The following is a 23,977-nucleotide window of genomic DNA, read 5'->3' on the forward strand; positions in this document are numbered from 1 at the left end:
TCTTGTATCACACATCATGTATCACACATCATGTATCACACATCATGTATCACACATCATGTATCAAACATCATGTATCACACATCATGTATCACACATCATATATCACACATCATGTATCACACATCATGTATCACACATCATGTATCACACATCATGTATCAAACATCATGTATCACACATCATGTATCACACATCATGTATCAAACATCATGTATCAAACATCATGTATCACACATCATGTATCACACATCATGTGTCACACATCATGTATCACACATCATGTATCACACATCATGTATCACACATCATGTATCACACATCATGTATCACACATCATGTATCACACGTCATGTATCACACATCATATATCACACGTCATGTATTACACATCATGTATCACACGTCATGTATCACACATCTTGTATCACACATCATGTATCACACATCATGTATCACACATCATGTATCACACATCATGTATCACACATCATGTATCACACATCTTGTATCACACATCATGTATCACACATCATGTATCACACATCATGTATCACACATCATGTATCACACATCATGTATCAAACATCATGTATCACACATCATGTATCACACATCATGTATCAAACATCATGTATCACACATCATGTATCACACATCATGTATCACACATCATGTATCACACATCATGTATCACACATCATGTATCACACGTCATGTATCACACATCATGTATCACACATCATGTATCACACATCATGTATCACACGTCATGTATCACACATCATATATCACACGTCATGTATCACACATCATGTATCACACGTCATGTATCACACATCTTGTATCACACATCATGTATCACACATCATGTATCACACATCATGTATCACACATCATGTATCACACATCATGTATCACACATCATGTATCATACGTCATGTATTACACATCATGTATCAAACATCATGTATCACACATCATGTATCACACATCATGTGTCACACATCATGTATCACACATCATGTATCACACATCATTAGTCACACATCATGTATCACACATCATGTATCACACATCATGTATCACACATCATGTATCACACATCATGTATCACACATCATGTGTCACACATCATGTATCACACATCATGTATCACACATCATGTATCATACGTCATGTATTACACATCATGTATCAAACATCATGTATCACACATCATGTATCACACATCATGTGTCACACATCATGTATCACACATCATGTATCACACATCATGTATCACACATCATGTATCACACATCATGTATCACACATCATGTATCACACATCATGTATCACACATCATGTATCACACGTCATGTATTACACATCATGTATCAAACATCATGTATCACACATCATGTATCACACATCATGTGTCACACATCATGTATCACACATCATGTATCACACATCATGTGTCACACATCATGTATCACACATCATGTATCAAACATCATGTATCACACATCATGTATCACACATCATGTGTCACACATCATGTATCACACATCATGTATCACACATCATGTATCACACATCATGTATCACACATCATGTATCACACATCATGTATCACACGTCATGTATCACACATCATATATCACACGTCATGTATCACACATCATGTATCACACGTCATGTATCACACATCTTGTATCACACATCATGTATCACACATCATGTATCACACATCATGTATCACACATCATGTATCACACATCATATATCACACATCATGTATCACACATCATGTATCAAACATCATGTATCACACATCATGTATCACACATCATGTATCAAACATCATGTATCACACATCATGTATCACACATCATGTATCACACATCATGTATCACACATCATGTATCACACATCATGTATCACACATCATATATCACACATCATGTATCACACATCATGTATCAAACATAATGTATCAAACATCATGTATCACACATCATGTATCACACATCATGTATCACACATCATGTATCACACATCATGTATCACACATCATGTATCACACGTCATGTATCACACATCATGTATCACACATCATGTATCACACATCATGTATCACACGTCATGTATCACACATCATATATCACACGTCATGTATCACACATCATGTATCACACGTCATGTATCACACATCTTGTATCACACATCATGTATCACACATCATGTATCATACGTCATGTATCACACATCATGTATCACACATCATGTATCACACATCATGTGTCACACATCATGTATCACACATCAGGTGTCACTCATCATGTATCACACATCATGTATCAAACATCATGTATCACACATCATGTATCACACATCATGTGTCACACATCATGTATCACAAATCATGTATCACACATCATGTATCACACATCATGTATCACACATCATGTATCACACATCATGTATCACACATCATGTATCACACGTCATGTATCACACATCATATATCACACGTCATGTATCACACATCATGTATCACACGTCATGTATCACACATCTTGTATCACACATCATGTATCACACATCATGTATCAAACATCATTTATCACACATCATGTATCACACATCATGTATCACACATCATGTATCACACATCATGTATCACACATCATATATCACACATCATGTATCAAACATCATGTATCACACATCATGTATCACACATCATATATCACACATCATGTATCAAACATCATGTATCACACATCATGTATCACACATCATGTATCACACATCATGTATCACACATCATGTATCAAACATCATGTATCACACATCATGTATCACACATCATGTATCACACATCATGTATCACACGTCATGTATCACACATCATATATCACACGTCATGTATCACACATCATGTATCACACGTCATGTATCACACATCTTGTATCACACATCATGTATCACACATCATGTATCATACGTCATGTATCACACATCATGTATCACACATCATGTATCACACATCATGTATCACACATCATGTATCACACATCATGTGTCACACATCATGTATCACACATCATGTATCACACATCATGTATCACACATCATGTATCACACATCATGTATCACACATCATGTATCACACGTCATGTATCACATATCATATATCACACGTCATGTATCACACATCATGTATCACACGTCATGTATCACACATCTTGTATCACACATCATGTATCACACATCATGTATCACACATCATGTATCACACGTCATGTATCACACATCTTGTATCACACATCATGTATCACACATCATGTATCACACATCATGTATCACACATCATATATCACACATCATGTATCACACATCATGTATCAAACATCATGTATCACACATCATGTATCACACATCATGTATCAAACATCCTGTATCACACATCATGTATCACACATCATGTATCACACATCATGTATCACACATCATGTATCACACATCATATATCACACATCATGTATCACACATCATGTATCAAACATCATGTATCACACATCATGTATCACACATCATGTATCAAACATCATGTATCACACATCATGTATCAAACATTATGTATCACACATCATGTATCACACATCATGTATCAAACATCCTGTATCACACATCATGTATCACACATCATGTATCACACATCATGTATCACACATCATGTATCACACATCATATATCACACATCATGTATCACACATCATGTATCAAACATCATGTATCACACATCATGTATCACACATCATGTATCAAACATCATGTATCACACATCATGTATCACACATCATGTATCACACATCATGTATCACACATCATGTATCACACATCATGTATCACACGTCATGTATCACACATCATATATCACACGTCATGTATCACACATCATGTATCACACGTCATGTATCACACATCTTGTATCACACATCATGTATCACACATCATGTATCAAACATCATTTATCACACATCATGTATCACACATCATGTATCACACATCATGTATCACACATCATGTATCACACATCATATATCACACATCATGTATCAAACATCATGTATCACACATCATGTATCACACATCATATATCACACATCATGTATCAAACATCATGTATCACACATCATGTGTCACACATCATGTATCACACATCATGTATCATACGTCATGTATTACACATCATGTATCAAACATCATGTATCACACATCATGTATCACACATCATGTGTCACACATCATGTATCACACATCATGTATCACACATCATGTGTCACACATCATGTATCACACATCATGTATCACACGTCATGTATCACACATCATATATCACACGTCATGTATCACACATCATGTATCACACGTCATGTATCACACATCTTGTATCACACATCATGTATCACACATCATGTATCAAACATCATTTATCACACATCTTGTATCACACATCATGTATCACACATCATGTATCACACATCATGTATCACACATCATGTATCACACGTCATGTATCACACATCTTGTATCACACATCATGTATCACACATCATGTATCACACATCATGTATCAAACATCATGTATCACACATCATGTATCACACATCATGTATAAAACATCATTTATCACACATCATGTATCACACATCATGTGTCACACATCATGTATCACACATCATGTATCACACATCATGTATCACACATCATGTATCACACATCATGTGTCACACATCATGTATCACACATCATGTATCACACATCATGTATCACACATCATGTATCACACATCATGTATCACACATCATGTATCACACATCATGTATCACACGTCATGTATCACACATCATATATCACACGTCATGTATCACACATCATGTATCACACGTCATGTATCACACATCTTGTATCACACATCATGTATCACACATCATGTATCACACATCATGTATCACACATCATGTATCACACATCATATATCACACATCATGTATCACACATCATGTATCAAACATCATGTATCACACATCATGTATCACACATCATGTATCAAACATCATGTATTACACATCATGTATCACACATCATGTATCACACATCATGTATCACACATCATGTATCACACATCATGTATCACACATCATGTATCACACGTCATGTATCACACATCATGTATCACACATCATGTATCACACATCATGTATCACACGTCATGTATCACACATCATATATCACACGTCATGTATCACACATCATATATCACACGTCATGTATCACACATCTTGTATCACACATCATGTATCACACATCATGTATCATACGTCATGTATCACACATCATGTATCACACATCATGTATCACACATCATGTATCACACATCATGTATCACACATCATGTGTCACACGTCATGTATCACACATCATGTATCACACATCATGTATCACACATCATGTATCACACATCATGTATCACACATCATGTATCACACATCATGTATCACACGTCATGTATCACACATCATATATCACACGTCATGTATCACACATCATGTATCACACGTCATGTATCACACATCTTGTATCACACATCATGTATCACACATCATGTATCACACATCATGTATCACACATCATGTATCACACATCATATATCACACATCATGTATCACACATCATGTATCAAACATCATGTATCACACATCATGTATCACACATCATGTATCAAACATCATGTATCACACATTATGTATCACACATCATGTATCACACATCATGTATCACACATCATGTATCACACATCATGTATCACACATCATGTATCACACGTCATGTATCACACATCATGTATCACACATCATGTATCACACATCATGTATCACACGTCATGTATCACACATCATATATCACACGTCATGTATCACACATCATATATCACACGTCATGTATCACACATCTTGTATCACACATCATGTATCACACATCATGTATCATACGTCATGTATCACACATCTTGTATCACACATCATGTATCACACATCATGTATCATACGTCATGTATCACACATCAAGTATCACACATCATGTATCACACATCATGTGTCACACATCATGTATCACACATCATGTGTCACACATCATGTATCACACATCATGTATCAAACATCATGTATCACACATCATGTATCACACATCATGTGTCACACATCATGTATCACACATCATGTATCACACATCATGTATCACACATCATGTATCACACATCATGTATCACACATCATGTATCACACGTCATGTATCACACATCATATATCACACGTCATGTATCACACATCATGTATCACACGTCATGTATCACACATCTTGTATCACACATCATGTATCACACATCATGTATCACACATCATGTATCACACATCATGTATCAAACATCATGTATCACACATCATGTATCACACATCATATATCACACATCATGTATCACACATCATGTATCACACATCATGTATCACACATCATGTATCAAACATCATGTATCACACATCATGTATCACACATCATGTATCAAACATCATGTATCAAACATCATGTATCACACATCATGTATCACACATCATGTGTCACACATCATGTATCACACATCATGTATCACACATCATGTATCACACATCATGTATCACACATCATGTATCACACATCATGTATCACACGTCATGTATCACACATCATATATCACACGTCATGTATTACACATCATGTATCACACGTCATGTATCACACATCTTGTATCACACATCATGTATCACACATCATGTATCACACATCATGTATCACACATCATGTATCACACATCATGTATCACACATCTTGTATCACACATCATGTATCACACATCATGTATCACACATCATGTATCACACATCATGTATCACACATCATGTATCAAACATCATGTATCACACATCATGTATCACACATCATGTATCAAACATCATGTATCACACATCATGTATCACACATCATGTATCACACATCATGTATCACACATCATGTACCACACATCATGTATCACACGTCATGTATCACACATCATGTATCACACATCATGTATCACACATCATGTATCACACGTCATGTATCACACATCATATATCACACGTCATGTATCACACATCATGTATCACACGTCATGTATCACACATCTTGTATCACACATCATGTATCACACATCATGTATCACACATCATGTATCACACATCATGTATCACACATCATGTATCACACATCATGTATCATACGTCATGTATTACACATCATGTATCAAACATCATGTATCACACATCATGTATCACACATCATGTGTCACACATCATGTATCACACATCATGTATCACACATCATTAGTCACACATCATGTATCACACATCATGTATCACACATCATGTATCACACATCATGTATCACACATCATGTATCACACATCATGTGTCACACATCATGTATCACACATCATGTATCACACATCATGTATCATACGTCATGTATTACACATCATGTATCAAACATCATGTATCACACATCATGTATCACACATCATGTGTCACACATCATGTATCACACATCATGTATCACACATCATGTATCACACATCATGTATCACACATCATGTATCACACATCATGTATCACACATCATGTATCACACATCATGTATCACACGTCATGTATTACACATCATGTATCAAACATCATGTATCACACATCATGTATCACACATCATGTGTCACACATCATGTATCACACATCATGTATCACACATCATGTGTCACACATCATGTATCACACATCATGTATCAAACATCATGTATCACACATCATGTATCACACATCATGTGTCACACATCATGTATCACACATCATGTATCACACATCATGTATCACACATCATGTATCACACATCATGTATCACACATCATGTATCACACGTCATGTATCACACATCATATATCACACGTCATGTATCACACATCATGTATCACACGTCATGTATCACACATCTTGTATCACACATCATGTATCACACATCATGTATCACACATCATGTATCACACATCATGTATCACACATCATATATCACACATCATGTATCACACATCATGTATCAAACATCATGTATCACACATCATGTATCACACATCATGTATCAAACATCATGTATCACACATCATGTATCACACATCATGTATCACACATCATGTATCACACATCATGTATCACACATCATGTATCACACATCATATATCACACATCATGTATCACACATCATGTATCAAACATAATGTATCAAACATCATGTATCACACATCATGTATCACACATCATGTATCACACATCATGTATCACACATCATGTATCACACATCATGTATCACACGTCATGTATCACACATCATGTATCACACATCATGTATCACACATCATGTATCACACGTCATGTATCACACATCATATATCACACGTCATGTATCACACATCATGTATCACACGTCATGTATCACACATCTTGTATCACACATCATGTATCACACATCATGTATCATACGTCATGTATCACACATCATGTATCACACATCATGTATCACACATCATGTGTCACACATCATGTATCACACATCAGGTGTCACTCATCATGTATCACACATCATGTATCAAACATCATGTATCACACATCATGTATCACACATCATGTGTCACACATCATGTATCACAAATCATGTATCACACATCATGTATCACACATCATGTATCACACATCATGTATCACACATCATGTATCACACATCATGTATCACACGTCATGTATCACACATCATATATCACACGTCATGTATCACACATCATGTATCACACGTCATGTATCACACATCTTGTATCACACATCATGTATCACACATCATGTATCAAACATCATTTATCACACATCTTGTATCACACATCATGTATCACACATCATGTATCACACATCATGTATCACACATCATATATCACACATCATGTATCAAACATCATGTATCACACATCATGTATCACACATCATATATCACACATCATGTATCAAACATCATGTATCACACATCATGTATCACACATCATGTATCACACATCATGTATCACACATCATGTATCAAACATCATGTATCACACATCATGTATCACACATCATGTATCACACATCATGTATCACACGTCATGTATCACACATCATATATCACACGTCATGTATCACACATCATGTATCACACGTCATGTATCACACATCTTGTATCACACATCATGTATCACACATCATGTATCATACGTCATGTATCACACATCATGTATCACACATCATGTATCACACATCATGTATCACACATCATGTATCACACATCATGTGTCACACATCATGTATCACACATCATGTATCACACATCATGTATCACACATCATGTATCACACATCATGTATCACACGTCATGTATCACATATCATATATCACACGTCATGTATCACACATCATGTATCACACGTCATGTATCACACATCTTGTATCACACATCATGTATCACACATCATGTATCACACATCATGTATCACACGTCATGTATCACACATCTTGTATCACACATCATGTATCACACATCATGTATCACACATCATGTATCACACATCATATATCACACATCATGTATCACACATCATGTATCAAACATCATGTATCACACATCATGTATCACACATCATGTATCAAACATCCTGTATCACACATCATGTATCACACATCATGTATCACACATCATGTATGGCGTGGCGCAGTGGGGAGAGTGGCCGTGCGCAACCCGAGCGTCCCTGGTTCAATTCCCACCTAGTACCAACCTCGTCACGTCCGTTGTGTCCTGAGCAAGACACTTCACCCTTGCTCCTGATGGGTGCTGGTTGGCGCCTTGCATGGCAGCTCCATCCATCAGTGTGTGAATGTGTGTGTGAATGGGTAAATGTGGAAGTAGTGTCAAAGCGCTTTGAGTACCTTGAAGGTAGAAAAGCGCTATACAAGTACAACCCATTTATGTATCACACATCATGTATCACACATCATATATCACACATCATGTATCACACATCATGTATCAAACATCATGTATCACACATCATGTATCACACATCATGTATCAAACATCATGTATCACACATCATGTATCAAACATCATGTATCACACATCATGTATCACACATCATGTATCAAACATCCTGTATCACACATCATGTATCACACATCATGTATCACACATCATGTATCACACATCATATATCACACATCATGTATCACACATCATGTATCAAACATCATGTATCACACATCATGTATCACACATCATGTATCAAACATCATGTATCACACATCATGTATCACACATCATGTATCACACATCATGTATCACACATCATGTATCACACATCATGTATCACACGTCATGTATCACACATCATATATCACACGTCATGTATCACACATCATGTATCACACGTCATGTATCACACATCTTGTATCACACATCATGTATCACACATCATGTATCAAACATCATTTATCACACATCATGTATCACACATCATGTATCACACATCATGTATCACACATCATGTATCACACATCATATATCACACATCATGTATCAAACATCATGTATCACACATCATGTATCACACATCATATATCACACATCATGTATCAAACATCATGTATCACACATCATGTGTCACACATCATGTATCACACATCATGTATCATACGTCATGTATTACACATCATGTATCAAACATCATGTATCACACATCATGTATCACACATCATGTGTCACACATCATGTATCACACATCATGTATCACACATCATGTGTCACACATCATGTATCACACATCATGTATCACACGTCATGTATCACACATCATATATCACACGTCATGTATCACACATCATGTATCACACGTCATGTATCACACATCTTGTATCACACATCATGTATCACACATCATGTATCAAACATCATTTATCACACATCATGTATCACACATCATGTATCACACATCATGTATCACACATCATGTATCACACATCATGTATCACACGTCATGTATCACACATCTTGTATCACACATCATGTATCACACATCATGTATCACACATCATGTATCAAACATCATGTATCACACATCATGTATCACACATCATGTATAAAACATCATTTATCACACATCATGTATCACACATCATGTGTCACACATCATGTATCACACATCATGTATCACACATCATGTATCACACATCATGTATCACACATCATGTGTCACACATCATGTATCACACATCATGTATCACACATCATGTATCACACATCATGTATCACACATCATGTATCACACATCATGTATCACACATCATGTATCACACGTCATGTATCACACATCATATATCACACGTCATGAATCACACATCATGTATCACACGTCATGTATCACACATCTTGTATCACACATCATGTATCACACATCATGTATCACACATCATGTATCACACATCATGTATCACACATCATATATCACACATCATGTATCACACATCATGTATCAAACATCATGTATCACACATCATGTATCACACATCATGTATCAAACATCATGTATCACACATCATGTATCACACATCATGTATCACACATCATGTATCACACATCATGTATCACACATCATGTATCACACATCATGTATCACACGTCATGTATCACACATCATGTATCACACATCATGTATCACACATCATGTATCACACGTCATGTATCACACATCATATATCACACGTCATGTATCACACATCATATATCACACGTCATGTATCACACATCTTGTATCACACATCATGTATCACACATCATGTATCATACGTCATGTATCACACATCTTGTATCACACATCATGTATCACACATCATGTATCATACGTCATGTATCACACATCATGTATCACACATCATGTATCACACATCATGTGTCACACATCATGTATCACACATCATGTGTCACACATCATGTATCACACATCATGTATCAAACATCATGTATCACACATCATGTATCACACATCATGTGTCACACATCATGTATCACACATCATGTATCACACATCATGTATCACACATCATGTATCACACATCATGTATCACACATCATGTATCACACGTCATGTATCACACATCATATATCACACGTCATGTATCACACATCATGTATCACACGTCATGTATCACACATCTTGTATCACACATCATGTATCACACATCATGTATCACACATCATGTATCACACATCATGTATCAAACATCATGTATCACACATCATGTATCACACATCATATATCACACATCATGTATCACACATCATGTATCACACATCATGTATCACACATCATGTATCAAACATCATGTATCACACATCATGTATCACACATCATGTATCAAACATCATGTATCAAACATCATGTATCACACATCATGTATCACACATCATGTGTCACACATCATGTATCACACATCATGTATCACACATCATGTATCACACATCATGTATCACACATCATGTATCACACATCATGTATCACACGTCATGTATCACACATCATATATCACACGTCATGTATTACACATCATGTATCACACGTCATGTATCACACATCTTGTATCACACATCATGTATCACACATCATGTATCACACATCATGTATCACACATCATGTATCACACATCATGTATCACACGTCATGTATCACACATCTTGTATCACACATCATGTATCACACATCATGTATCACACATCATGTATCACACATCATGTATCACACATCATGTATCAAACATCATGTATCACACATCATGTATCACACATCATGTATCAAACATCATGTATCACACATCATGTATCACACATCATGTATCACACATCATGTATCACACATCATGTATCACACATCATGTATCACACGTCATGTATCACACATCATGTATCACACATCATGTATCACACATCATGTATCACACGTCATGTATCACACATCATATATCACACGTCATGTATCACACATCATGTATCACACGTCATGTATCACACATCTTGTATCACACATCATGTATCACACATCATGTATCACACATCATGTATCACACATCATGTATCACACATCATGTATCACACATCATGTATCATACGTCATGTATTACACATCATGTATCAAACATCATGTATCACACATCATGTATCACACATCATGTGTCACACATCATGTATCACACATCATGTATCACACATCATTAGTCACACATCATGTATCACACATCATGTATCACACATCATGTATCACACATCATGTATCACACATCATGTATCACACATCATGTGTCACACATCATGTATCACACATCATGTATCACACATCATGTATCATACGTCATGTATTACACATCATGTATCAAACATCATGTATCACACATCATGTATCACACATCATGTGTCACACATCATGTATCACACATCATGTATCACACATCATGTATTACACATCATGTATCACACATCATGTATCACACATCATGTATCACACATCATGTATCACACATCATGTATCACACGTCATGTATTACACATCATGTATCAAACATCATGTATCACACATCATGTATCACACATCATGTGTCACACATCATGTATCACACATCATGTATCACACATCATGTGTCACACATCATGTATCACACATCATGTATCAAACATCATGTATCACACATCATGTATCACACATCATGTGTCACACATCATGTATCACACATCATGTATCACACATCATGTATCACACATCATGTATCACACATCATGTATCACACATCATGTATCACACGTCATGTATCACACATCATATATCACACGTCATGTATCACACATCATGTATCACACGTCATGTATCACACATTTTGTATCACACATCATGTATCACACATCATGTATCACACATCATGTATCACACATCATGTATCACACATCATATATCACACATCATGTATCACACATCATGTATCAAACATCATGTATCACACATCATGTATCACACATCATGTATCAAACATCATGTATCACACATCATGTATCACACATCATGTATCACACATCATGTATCACACATCATGTATCACACATCATGTATCACACATCATATATCACACATCATGTATCACACATCATGTATCAAACATCATGTATCACACATCATGTATCACACATCATGTATCAAACATCATGTATCACACATCATGTATCACACATCATGTATCACACATCATACATCACACATCATGTATCACACATCATGTATCACACATCATGTATCAAACATCATGTATCACACATCATGTATCACACATCATGTATCACACATCATGTATCACACATCATGTATCAAACATCATGTATCACACATCATGTATCACACATCATATATCACACATCATGTATCAAACATCATGTATCACACATCATGTATCACACATCATGTATCACACATCATGTATCAAACATCATGTATCACACATCATGTATCACACATCATGTATCACACATCATGTATCACACATCATGTATCACACATCATATATCACACATCATGTATCAAACATCATGTATCACACATCATGTATCACACATCACGTATCCCACATCATGTATCAAACATCATGTATCACACATCATGTATCACACATCATGTATCACACATCATGTATCACACATCATGTATCACACATCATGAATCACACATCATGTATCACACATCATGTATCACACATCATGTATCACACATCATACATCACACATCATGTATCACACATCATGTATCACACATCATGTATCAAACATCATGTATCACACATCATGTATCACACATCATGTATCACACATCATGTATCAAACATCATGTATCACACGTCATGTATCACACATCATGTATCACTCATCATATATCACACATCATTTATCACACATCATGTATCACACATCATGTATCAAACATCATGTATCACACGTCATGTATCACACATCATGTATCACACATCATGTATCACACATCATGTGTCACACATCATGTATCACACATCATGTATCACACATCATGTATCACACATCATATATCACACATCATGTATCACACATCATGTATCAAACATCATGTGTCACACATCATGTATCACACATCATGTATCACACATCATGTATCACACATCATGTATCACACATCATGTATCACACATCATGTATCAAACATCATGTATCACACATCATGTATCACACATCATGTATCAAACATCATGTGTCACACATCATGTATCACACATCATGTATCACACATCATATATCACACATCATGTATCACACATCATGTATCACACATCATGTATCACACATCATGTATCACACATCATACATCACACATCATGTATCACACATCATGTATCACACATCATGTATCAAACATCATGTATCACACATCATGTATCACACATCATGTATCACACATCATGTATCACACATCATGTATCAAACATCATGTATCACACATCATGTATCACACATCATATATCACACATCATGTATCAAACATCATGTATCACACATCATGTATCACACATCATGTATCACACATCATGTATCACACATCATGTATCAAACATCATGTATCACACATCATGTATCACACATCATGTATCAAACATCATGTATCAAACATCATGTATCACACATCATGTATCACACATCATGTGTCACACATCATGTATCACACATCATGTATCACACGTCATGTATCGCACATCATGTATCACACATCATGTATCACACATCATGTATCACACATCATGTATCACACGTCATGTATCACACATCATATATCACACATCATGTATCACACATCATGTATCACACGTCATGTATCACACATCTTGTATCACACATCATGTATCACACATCATGTATCACACATCATGTATCACACATCATGTATCACACATCATGTATCACACATCATATATCACACATCATGTATCACACATCATGTACCAAACATCATGTATCACACATCATGTATCACACATCATGTATCAAACATCATGTATCACACATCATGTATCACACATCATGTATCACACATCATGTATCACACATCATGTATCACACATCATGTATCACTAGCCATGTAACACACATCATGTATCACACATCATGTATCACACATCATGTATCACACGTCATGTATCACACATCATATATCACACGTCATGTATCACACATCATGTATCACACGTCATGTATCACACATCTTGTATCACACATCATGTATCACACATCATGTATCATACGTCATGTATCACACATCATGTATCACACATCATGTATCACACATCATGTGTCACACATCATGTATCACACATCATGTGTCACTCATCATGTATCACACATCATGTATCAAACATCATGTATCACACATCATGTATCACACATCATGTGTCACACATCATGTATCACAAATCATGTATCACACATCATGTATCACACATCATGTATCACACATCATGTATCACACATCATGTATCACACGTCATGTATCACACATCATATATCACACGTCATGTATCACACATCATGTATCACACGTCATGTATCACACATCTTGTATCACACATCATGTATCACACATCATGTATCAAACATCATTTATCACACATCATGTATCACACATCATGTATCACACATCATGTATCACACATCATGTATCACACATCATATATCACACATCATGTATCAAACATCATGTATCACACATCATGTATCACACATCATATATCACACATCATGTATCAAACATCATGTATCACACATCATGTATCACACATCATGTATCACACATCATGTATCACACATCATGTATCAAACATCATGTATCACACATCATGTATCACACATCATGTATCACACATCATGTATCACACGTCATGTATCACACATCATATATCACACGTCATGTATCACACATCATGTATCACACGTCATGTATCACACATCTTGTATCACACATCATGTATCACACATCATGTATCATACGTCATGTATCACACATCATGTATCACACATCATGTATCACACATCATGTATCACACATGATGTATCACACATCATGTGTCACACATCATGTATCACACATCATGTATCACACATCATGTATCACACATCATGTATCACACATCATGTATCACACGTCATGTATCACATATCATATATCACACGTCATGTATCACACATCATGTATCACACGTCATGTATCACACATCTTGTATCACACATCATGTATCACACATCATGTATCACACATCATGTATCACACGTCATGTATCACACATCTTGTATCACACATCATGTATCACACATCATGTATCACACATCATGTATCACACATCATGTATCACACATCATATATCACACATCATGTATCACACATCATGTATCAAACATCATGTATCACACATCATGTATCACACATCATGTATCAAACATCCTGTATCACACATCATGTATCACACATCATGTATCCTACATCATGTATCACACATCATGTATCACACATCATATATCACACATCATGTATCACACATCATGTATCAAACATCATGTATCACACATCATGTATCACACATCATGTATCAAACATCATGTATCACACATCATGTATCACACATCATGTATCACACATCATGTATCACACATCATGTATCACACATCATGTATCACACATCATTAATCATGTATGACCACATGGTGGCGATAGAGTGCAGTGGGCGAACTGCAGATGGGAACTACTTCAACATGAGAGGAATAAACATCAAACATGTTGTGGACTCAATTGATGACTTGTTTATTGCTGCAGACAAGCTGGCAGGAAAGACAACAACAGGTATGTCACACCTGAGAGACATGGCACACACCAACAACAGGTATGTCACACCTGAGAGACATGGCACACACCAACAACAGGTATGTCACACCTGAGAGACATGGCACACACCAACAACAGGTATATCACACCTGAGAGACATGGCACACACCAACAACAGGTATGTTACACCTGAGAGACGTGGCACACACCAACAACAGGTATGTCACACCTGAGAGACATGGCACACACCAACAACAGGTATGTCACACCTGAGAGACATGGCACACACCAACAACAGGTATGTCACACCTGAGAGACATGGCACACACCAACAACAGGTATGTCACACCTGAGAGACATGGCACACACCAACAACAGGTATGTCACACCTGAGAGACATGGCACACACCAACTACTCAACAACAGGTATGTAACATTGGTATATTGATCCAGATCAGGAAGTAGTAGAACCCAAAATGCTCAATGGTTAAGGCTGCTGCCTCTCACACGGTACTACTGGGTTCAAATCCACAAGATGGGAGGTCTTGTTTTTTGTTTCATCTCTATCATTGTTAAATGATTGCATTTGTATATGAGTGAAAATCATGTATTGATGGAACCCAGGATACCTCAATGGTCAACACTGTGAGCTTCAAATATGGGGGTACTGGGTTTGAATCCCAATTGGTTTGATATGTAACTTCAGTTCAAAATTGAGCTCCACCTCAATCGTAGTTTACTGGGAAAGATGTCACGATTCCATTAATGAAGGAGCCAGACTACACTTCCAACAAGACTCAGGATAGCTCAATGGTTAAGACTGCTGCCTCTCATGCAGAACTACTGGGTTCAAATCCATTTGTAGGAAGAGCTAGTTTTTTGTTTTGCCTTGATCATAGTTCACTGATTACATTTGTATATGAGTGAAAAACAATACTTAGTGAGACCTGTGATAGCTCAATGGTTAACACTGCTGCCTCACATGCAGTACTACTGGGTTCAAATCCACATCTGGGAAGTTCTTGTTCTTTGTTTTTCCTGATCATAGTTCACTGATAACATTTGTATATGAGCGAGAACCAAACTTTGTTGGGACCCAGGATAGCTCAATGGTCAACACTGTGGGCTCCTAATACAGGGGTAGTGAGTTCAAATCCCATACATGGAGTCAGTAATTTGGCAGTATGGCGTCAAGACGACATACATTGTGGGCTGCTTCTTCTCCCCCACACAGACTAATGTTATGTGCTACTTCTTTGACTAACATATAGTTGAAAAATTAAGTCAACACTAAAGCTAATAATAATCCAAAATAAAATGTCAAATAGTCAATGATGACACCTCAGGGGTTACCTGTGTGTGTGTGTGTGTGTGTGTGTGTGTGAGAATGAGTGCGCGTGTGTGTGTGTGTAGGAGTGTGTGCGAATGAGTGTAACTCCTGAGGTGGGTGGGAATAGGATAAATAAAGAGCGTTGACCAATGAGCTCTCCTGGGTACAAATAAAATAAAATAGGTTAATTGTAATTGGATAAAAAAAAAAGTAAATTAAATTATTATTTTAACATTACATGAGAGAAATGACACAGTTACAATATTTGTCAACTTGCAGCCTCCAGCTGATCTTTTAAATTTCACATCGACCCAAGCAGGAGTCGAACCCCACACTCTTCAACCTGAGTCAACAGTCTTAACCACTGGGCTATCCTGGGTCTAGATGAGACAATTTTTTTTCGTACACAAATGTAATCTAGGACTGTGGCCCAGTAAAGTTTGATGAGGTAGAACAAAATACACTCGACCTGAGTGGGATTTGAACCCAGTACTTTTGATTCCAAGTCAGATGTCTTAACCCCTGGTCTATCCTGGGTCTTGTGAAGATAAGATTGTGTTCTATACACAAATGTAATCGAGGACTCCTGGCTCAGTAAAGTATGACAAGCTTAAACAAAATTTTGTCAACATGAGTGGGATTCGAACCCAGTACCTGTCATTCAGAGTCAGCAGTCTTAACCACTGGGCTATCCTGGGTCTTGATGAGATTTTTTTTTCATACACAAATGTAATCGAGGACTGATGGCCCAGTAAAGTTTGATGAGGTAGAACAAAATACACTCAACCTGAGTGGGATTTGAACCCAGTACTTTTCATTCCGAGTCAGATGTCTTAACCCCTGGTCTATCCTGGGTCTTGTGAAGAGAAGATTGTGTTCTATACACAAATGTAATCGAGGACTCCTGGCTCAGTAAAGTATGAAAAGCTTAAACAAAATTTTGTCAACATGAGTGGGATTCGAACCCAGTACCTGTCATTCAGAGTCAGCAGTCTTAACCACTGGGCTATCCTGGGTCTTGATGAGATATTTTTTTTTTCATACACAAATGTAATCGAGGACTGATGGCCCAGTAAAGTTTGATGAGGTAGAACAAAATACAGTTAACCTGAGTGGGACTTGAGCCCAGTACTTTTCATTCCGAGTCAGATGTCTTAACCCCTGGTCTATCCTGGGTCTTGTGAAGAGAAGATTGTGTTCTATACACAAATGTAATCGAGGACTCCTGGCTCAGTAAAGTATGACAAGCTTAAACAAAATTTTGTCAACATGAGTGGGATTTGAACCCAGTACCTGTCATTCAGAGTCAGCAGTCTTAACCACTGAGCTATCCTGGGTCTTGATGAGATATATTTTTTTTCATACACAAATGTAATCGAGGACTGATGGCCCAGTAAAGTTTGATGAGGTAGAACAAAATGCAGTCAACCTGAGTGTGACTTGAACCCAGTACATTTCATTCCGAGTCAGATGTCTTAACCCCTGGTCTATCCTGGGTCTTGTGAAGTGAAGATTGTGTTCTATACACAAATGTAATCGAGGACTCCTGGCTCAGTAAAGTATGACAAGCTTAAACTAAATTTTGTCAACATGAGTGGGATTCGAACGCAGGACCTGTCATTCAGAGTCAGCAGTCTTAACCACCGAGCTATCCCTGGTCCTGTGAAGAACGGATTTCTTTCCATACACAAATGTTATCTACGACCCCTGACTCACTGGAGTAAGATGAGGTGGAAAAAATACTGCTGACCGGAGTGGGGTTTGAACTGTGTACAGTTTGTTCTCATGCAACAGTCTTAACCACTGGGCTACTTTCAGTCTTGTAAAGGTAGGATTTTAGTCCATACACAAATGTAATCGATGACTCCCGGCCTTCGTAAAGTATGATGAGGTAAAAAAAAAAATACTATCAACCAGAGTGAGGTTTGAACTCAGCACTTTTCATTCAAAGTCAGCAGACTCAACCCCTAGTCTACCCTGGGTCTTGTGACAATAAGATTGTGTTCCATACATAAATGTAATCGAGGACTCCTGGCTCTGTAAAGTATAATGAGGTTGGGAATGGGTGAAAAAAATAGAAGATTAAAATAAAATAAAATAAAATAAACTAAAATAAAATTGGTCTAAACCTGGGCCCTGGAGAAGGGGTCCAGACTGAGGCCAACGGAAAAAACAACAACAACTCATAGCCATAGTACACATCCCTCTCACATGTGTGTAAGAGGTAAACATCAAAGAAGACAAAGGACATGAAAGACATTAAAGCAGCGGATACAAGCAGACACTTCTACATCCAGCTATGAATAACAACTAAAAGAAACATAGACACTGTGGTGGTCTCTGCGCTGTTCCACGCCATCGTCCACTGGGGTGGAGGGAGCGTGGCCAGAAACAGGAGCAGACCCAACAAAGCAACCAAGAGAACTGACTCCACTCTAAGCCGCCAACCAACTCTCGGCCAGTGTCCAGTCCGCATGGATGAGCGAGGATACGTCCAAGGAGACTGAGGTGTACGACACCTGCTCACCCAGCCAAGACACCGCCAAGCCTCTCCGTCCCAGCGCTCAGAGCTTGCTCCGCTGACCTGTCCCTTCATCCGCGTCTCCTCCAGTCCCTCCAAAGCGACTCCGGTGTGGCAGACACCCAGCAGCTGGTCTCCATGGTCAAAAGGCTCCCGGGAGTAAGATCCAGAAGTCCACAAAAAGCACCACAGAGGTCACGAAAGTGCCACCCCTTGTCACACAGTCCCAAAGGGTCCCGGACCAAAAGGTAAAAAAATATAATAAGACATGAAAACAAGAGGGAAACACAAAATGATGACACAAGAGCACGGAGCTCCTGCCAACAGCAGCCACTACAGCAGCGCCATCTTGGGGGAAAAAAAAAAAATCAATTAGAGCTGGATTTGAACCCAGTGCGCTTAATTCCAAGTGAGAAGTCTTAACCACTGGACTGTCCTGGGTCTTGTGAAGCTATGATTGTGTTCCATACACAAATGTAATTGAGGACTCCTGGCTCAGTAAAGTATGATGAGTTTGAACAAAATGATGTCAACTAGATTGGCATTCGAAACCAGTACCTCGCATTCAGAGTCCGCATTCTTAACCACTGAGCTATCCTTGGTCTTGTAAAGAATAGATTTCTTTCCATACACAAATGTTATCTATGCAGTGATTTCCCCCCCAGAAAATGTGTTAGTCGTCACCATCACATCTCCATCTCATCTTTGCCTGGGGGGGGGGGGCAATAGACTACAGACTGTGGTGAAGTAGGCCGGCTACGTCGCATGAAGAAACTTTGAATTTTGGGTTGTGTTTTCCGCTCCATATATATGATATATATCTCAATAGATTTTAGGTTCAAAGAACTATGAAGTTGTTGCAGGTATGACCACATGGTGGCGATAGTTTCAAAGAACTATGAAGTTGTTGCAGGTATGACCACATGCTGGCGATAGTTTCAAAGAACTATGAAGTTGTTGCAGGTATGACCACATGGTGGCGATAGTTTCAAAGAACTATGAAGTTGTTGCAGGTATGACCACATGGTGGCGATAGAGTGCAGTGGGCGAACTGCAGATGGGAACTACTTCAACATGAGAGGAATAAACATCAAACATGTTGTGGACTCAATTGATGACTTGTTTATTGCTGCAGACAAGCTGGCAGGTATGACAACAACAGGTATGTCACACCTGAGAGACATGGCACACACCAACAACAGGTATGTCACACCTGAGAGACATGGCCCACACCAACAACAGGTATGTCACACCTGAGAGACATGGCACACACCAACAACAGGTATGTCACACCTGAGAGACATGGCACACACCAACAACAGGTATGTCACACCTGAGAGACATGGCACAAACCAACAACAGGTATGTCACACCTGAGAGACATGGCACACACCAACTACTCAACAACAGGTATGTAACATTGGTATATTGATCCAGATCATGAAGTAGAAGAACCCAAAATGCTCAATGGTTAAGACTGCTGCCTCTCACACGGTACTACTGGGTTCAAATCCACAAGATGGGAGGTCTTGTTTTTTGTTTCATCTCTATCATTGTTAAATGATTGCATTTGTATATGAGTGAAAATCATGTCTTGATGGAACCCAGGATACCTCAATGGTCAACACTGTGAGCTTCAAATATGGGGGTACTGGGTTTGAATCCCAATTGGTTTGATATGTAACTTCAGTTCAAAATTGAGCTCCACCTCAATCGTAGTTTACTGGGACAGATGTCACGATTCCATTAATGAAGGAGCCAGACTACACTTCCAACAAGACTCAGGATAGCTCAATGGTTAAGACTGCTACCTCTCATGCAGAACTACTGGGTTCAAATCCATTTGTAGGAAGAGCTAGTTTTTTGTTTTGCCTTGATCATAGTTCACTGATTACATTTGTATATGAGTGAAAAACAATACTTAGTGGGACCTGTGATAGCTCAATGGTTAACACTGCTGCCTCACACGCAGTACTACTGGGTTCAAATCCACATCTGGGAAGTTCTTGTTCTTTGTTTT

The sequence above is a fragment of the Nerophis ophidion genome, linkage group LG25 (assembly GCF_033978795.1).
Source record: "Nerophis ophidion isolate RoL-2023_Sa linkage group LG25, RoL_Noph_v1.0, whole genome shotgun sequence".
NCBI classification, from domain to species: domain Eukaryota; kingdom Metazoa; phylum Chordata; class Actinopteri; order Syngnathiformes; family Syngnathidae; genus Nerophis; species Nerophis ophidion.